At 34.6% G+C, this 5,913-nt stretch overlaps 1 long non-coding RNA gene across 1 annotated transcript; it reads right to left on the bottom strand.

Moving 5' to 3' along the window:
• Positions 1-3,821: 3,821 nt before the first annotated feature.
• On the bottom strand, positions 3,822-5,710 carry LOC140742530 (uncharacterized). The gene is made up of 3 exons (XR_012102297.1): positions 5,533-5,710; positions 4,855-4,980; positions 3,822-4,074 (listed from the first exon to the last, which is right to left on the bottom strand). It is a non-coding gene; the product is annotated as an uncharacterized LOC140742530 (long non-coding RNA).
• Positions 5,711-5,913: the final 203 nt, after the last annotated feature.

The raw sequence follows: 5,913 nt of genomic DNA, 5'->3' as shown, positions 1-5,913 counted from the left end.
TGACTGCATTATATTACTATCACATTTAAAATGGAGGGGACATAACTCTTTTTCCTAGGTGACGATTACTACCATACACATCCTACCATAAACAGCGTCAAGAATCTTCGTTCCAAAAAAATCGTATTATTCTTCTAAGTTCAAACTCAAGTAGCTACGTTTTATAATTAGAGATGTCTAAACTAAATAAGTATTGAACCAGTTCATCCGCCCCGATACCAGATAGGTAGCTGTTGTAAATTATCTGTCGTTAGCAAAAAGAGCGAGTACAAAGGATCGCGATACCAGCTTCGAATTAATTCACCTACCCGCATTGCTCTGATTCAACAGACGCGCCCGTACTACGAGTTTTCATTAGTTCTCCAGTGTACATTTAATCTTTGTCTGAGTCGTAAAAATGTCATCAGTCTGGAGATTAGTCATGCATTCAATTCAATAATTTATTAAATTATTTAGTAGTCTGCAAATAATTTAAAATATTAGATAAGTAGAGGTTCAAATTACAAACGCTTTTTATAGATCATAATAGTTGTATAAATTTATTCTGATGAGTATTATTTATCTATGTGTATCAAACGGTAATAATAAAATAAAGGTTAGAAAAATAATTTAGGGCTTAATAAATTTTACTATTAGGGTTTTAATATAGGAGTGACAGGCCACGACAGAGCCGCAGCCAACGACAGTCGCTAACAATAGCTGAACACAGTCGGTGGCAGTTGCTCGCGGTCTTACACAAATGTTGGCGCGAGCTGTCTTTCGTATATTAGGTTTTTACTCGTATGTTACGTTTTTTAGCTATTTATATTGCACTTATCTAAAAAATCCTTCATTATTTGAAAATATCTCAAACAAATAAAAAGTCGAGTTGAGTTCCTTCTTCACTTCTTACTCGAGATGCATTCATCGATCGAGATTTTTTTAAACACGTAGTAGTGGCATCGGACCACCCAAGTGGAGCGAGATGCACGAGCCGCGATAAATTTGTCTCTCTCTATAAGTTGGCGATTTTCCATTAGTTGACGTCACGTTTCTACGCCCCTTAAGTGAAACCGCGCATTAAGCGATGAGTAACTGCGTTATGATACACACACACACATACACAAATATTATAGTAGTTGTTTCTTTCGTGTTTTCTTCTCCATGGTCTCCTTGCGAAGTAGAGACAGGTTGGTAACGTTTAAAAAGGTTTCTGTAAGAACTTTGAATTATTATGATTTTGTTTTCATTTCATGAGTAGGAAATAAGTAGAGAATAATTATATATTCGAATGATTAAAAAAAGAGGTTAGAACTACTCTATAGTTAGAAGAATGGGTAAGAAAATGAAGCTTCATTGCATGGAAGCAACATAAACAGTGGAAATTTATTGCTGTTTGTCTATTCGTCCGTCTGTCTGTGTATTTATCTGTTGTCCATCTACGAGTAAGTATCTGACTATCTTATTGTCTGTTATTCGTCTAGCTATTTTCTATAAAATATTTATCCGAGTATGTATTTTTGTGTGTGATTTTGTCTGTCTATAACTTTAGCTGTCTATCAAGAAGACTTCTTTTCTATGCTTTTGTAGTATTAGTGTGACTCTATTATAATCTTGGGATTTAATGTGTCTATCGTGCGTAATCATATTTTTTCGGATAATTTATCTAGTCTTTCTTGTAAAAGTTTTGACAGCACTATTTCATTTCTTGTCTCTCTTTCTCTCAAAGCTAGCGATTAGTTGTAACACTCTACTCCCCCCTAAGTGGAACCGCGCATTAAGCTCTGAGTTATTGTATGATACAGTGAGGTGACTAAAATCTTTAAAGTAAAGAATGAGTAACGATGATTTCTACTCTTATTTTAAAGTAAATTGATCAGTTGAGGTCATTAAATAGGTAATAAGCTAATAAGACATGGTCGATCTGGATGTGGTAAAGGGATATTGGAGACAGGCGGACGAAACGGATAGACTACAAATCTATTTAATTTCCGTTAGAATAAAAATATCCGAAATAAATATATGAGAAACTGAGACCTTATTATTAGGTGAAATTAATGCTTATTTGCTACCATAATGTCATTTTTATAAAATTACTACATTATAAAAAATACACCTTTTACTTCAGTGTACACACACAGGCCATGACAGAAGAAAATATACTTATCTATACGAGAGATTCGAGTTTGTTATGGCACGGCTACAGTCTAGTATACAAGTCTATGGTTCTAATTTAAAGGAGAAACATAATTATTACACTTTGCATAGGAGAAAAATATTTTGCCTGCTACGGTATGCATCTGATGCACTCAATGTCTGTTAATGTAAATGAGCGCTACGATAGTGCTGCCACGTTGTACCCTTTTTTAGAGCGTACTCAGTGCCTTGGTAGCGATACGGTTACTGGTATGTGTGAATAAGCCCCAAGGTGGCCGTCCACCAAACCATCTGGTGTGTAGAACGATATGCGACCACACATGAAGTCGAGCAATTTGAGCTCTCACTCTTACCGCCCGCACCTCCGGAAGCCCCTTTTAGTCGCTTTTAAGACAATGAGGAGACTTCTTAAGACTTAAGGAGACACTGTATACGCTGTATTCTGATCCCGGAACTACAGGGGCATTCTATATAGTAGTCACTGATCATTTAACTTTAAAAGTTAGCTTCCTTTAACAAGTACAACATACATTTAGATTTCAACTTCCAATCTTCCGATATTTATCATCGCTCTCGATCCATTAGGCGGGGCGAGGCAGCTTCCGGTTTCCGGCGAAGGCTGTCGTGCCGGAAGCGGGTACATACAGGACTCGTAGGGTGGAAAAATAAGGGATGTAGTACTTTAGAGAAATTTAAGAACTTAAGAGATAATGTTGATGAGATCTTGTTGGTTGAATTTCTTATGAAAGGTATTTTAAAAAAACTCCACAAGTTTATACCCACAAAATCTAATAGGATTTGATATAATTTTTTAAATAAATAAGTACTTGTGTTTCTATAAGAAATGTCTTCCAGCAGACCTGTGAGTGGTTGGGGGTTGGGCAGAATGGTAGAATCAGTGTGTACTTATTTAAAAATGTAAAAATAACATTATGTATGATACTACACATACATAGATATATAGGTATTTATATACATATATTGTAGATATACATATTGTGGCAAATATAAATGTTTCTTCCTGGTCTGGGTATTTATATATCCACCGCAGTATGTGTCCCTAGTACCGTGAATCGCCATCGAAACTACTACTAAAATTTAATTGTGGAAGCAAACAAACCTTCAATTAAAATTAAATTACCAGTATATTGTATGCAAAACACAACTTAACAGTGTGAAGCGTACCTAAGCCTCAAAGCCGTGACATAATGCCGTGATTGGCAACACAAATATAAATTACGGCGCAAACACGACAGCTACACGTAACAGTCCGCGTTCGGTATTCGTACCGAATTCCAAACTCGGGCTTCATATGTGATATATTGTCAACCCGCTGACCTGTCCCCTATGCACGTACCTTAGTTGGTAAAGCGGGCTTATTGTGAATTGGCTCAATTTGCGTCTAGTTCTGGCGTAATGTTATTACAATTTAAATGTTAATAGCACGTTCATATTACAAGGGATGTAATTTTTTATACAGATTTATAGAAATTGAATGATTAGGCAAACTGGCTACCCGATGGAAAGCTACCGAAAATGGACATTACATACCATCGAAATAGCCAATATTGCTTCGCTGAAGCTTTTTATTACACCTATTTTGAAGAAAGGTGGTCTTCTTCGTGTTATTTTTTTATTATGTATTAATTTCATTTGTTGATTGACGTTATTTTGTGTAGCAAGAAATGGCTTTGGTGGAAAGAATAACATTTAAATATTGTAGTTGACAGTGACACTTAGGTCACTGTATGTAAATCATTCAGTCAGAATTTAATAATCAAAGTGGGAGTGAGGATTACAACTAAAGTAAACATCTGAGATACATCTTTTTATTCATGAATGCTGATTACTTGCGCACGACACCAATGCAAGCTATCTGCACTATAAGATACAATTTCGAATTCACTTCGCATTCGCAAACTTACGGGTAAGGTGTATCTGTAAAGGAAGAAATTGTATTTTACACCGAAGAACTTACAACTTGCACCCTGATCCTTGGGAATAAAGTTAAATATCATAATTTCCAACCGGAACCGCGAACACAAAGACGTTAATGTTAACATATCAAAGGTAAGAAAACGTTTTGCTTAAGGGTTTTGACAATAAATAAGGATAAATGTAACGGAAGAATATGTTCAACAAATCTTAAATTTGATAAGATTTAGTGAGTTACAGTAGCAAAAGGGCCGATTTGAAATAATTTTGAATGTGAATAAATTTGAGAATAAATGTAAAATAATATACTATCATATCCTGTATGTGATGGTCAGAGGATAGAACTGATCTCAGAAGATGATTAAGATATGGTATGATGCCCTACGATGACGACGGTAAGGTAATTAACGTAATTAACGTAGTTGTCACATTAAGTAAGGAGTTGTTTTCCATGAATGGATATGTTTCTTAACCGGTATATTGTTATTATATTCGTAAAAATAAACACAAAGAACCGTCCACTCTATGAATGAATATGTTTCTTAACCTACCATTGCTATATTTTTTCCAAGTAACATAAAGAGCTACGATCACAATGAAAAGATGACCAAATATTTACCAAAATAACTTAAAGTAAATAAATGTACATAATACGTCAGCTTTTCACTTAATATCTCAATATCGTATCCAGACATACTTATAATTTTATTGCTTTGGAGCACCCAAATAAAATGGAACGAACGAACCCAAGCGTATTTTTATCGCAATAAAACAGAAACTAACTTATAGTCGGAGGGACCCAAAGTCGGTTATTTGATTAACTGCGCAAATAACTTTTATGGGGTCGCCACGGGGCGGTTACGAGGACGACTTGGTGGTAATAGTTTTCTTGACACCTAAAACGGTAATCTGTAAGAGATTAACAGCGTGAGAAAAAAGTAGTTATATTAAAGTGTAGACAGCATAAGAATAAGAAACAATGACATAAAAGAAATAAAGAAAAAAAGAGAAAGATGAGATGTAGTGAAAAGAAAACAATAAGGTATGAGAGAGAGGAAGATTATTATTAAAATTCGGACCGTTCAAAAAGAGTGAAAATCGACTTCAAAGATTCCGTTACATACATACACACGGATCAAGCGATACAGATCAAGCAATTAGGAGCGATCCACGATGACTGGCAATTAATAAAAGCGGGGTAAAAACGAGGTTTATATTGTTCTTATCGACATAAAATTAAATCAACCTGATTTCAAGTGACAAATTAAAGGTATTTTTTGATTACGTATAACCAATTTCGACAGGGTACATAAAATAGAAGGTTCTATAACATAAATTACCAGACAACTATTTTGGAACACAATAATATTCTAACAAACGTTTTATGGACGTAAATACTTCGAGTACAATACATGGTACTTAGTTCTATTTTGAAACAGAATCAGAAAATATCCCACAAACCATTTCTAATCTTATTCCATTCAAAATACAAAATCTAAGTCAAAAGGAACCCTCAAACACTGCCTCCCTGCTCCACCGATTTCAAATTACACGGACCCCGCCTTATTTATTGAGTAACTTATTTATTGGCCAAATAGCATTGCAAACATAATTTCCTTTTACCACTGCCTGGTTTCTATGTGATTGACAAACAATTTTATGTCATTTTGTTGTTACTTCGGTGTAGGCTTGTCATATAAAGATTAGAAAAATATTTTAGGATTGTCTTTGGCATTGATACCGGAAATACCTAATTGAAAGAAATAAATAGAAAACAAATAATTAATTATTTCTTTATAAATAACATATGGTTTTATCATGGAGAATCCTTTCACAATATGT

This window comes from Epargyreus clarus, unplaced genomic scaffold (assembly GCF_041222505.1).
Source record: "Epargyreus clarus isolate Ecla_fem2 unplaced genomic scaffold, WU_Ecla_fem_2.2 ptg000006l, whole genome shotgun sequence".
In the NCBI taxonomy this organism is placed as follows: Eukaryota; Metazoa; Arthropoda; class Insecta; order Lepidoptera; family Hesperiidae; genus Epargyreus; species Epargyreus clarus.
Note: the sequence above shows the minus strand (reverse complement) of the source record. Positions and strands in the feature narration are given on the sequence as shown.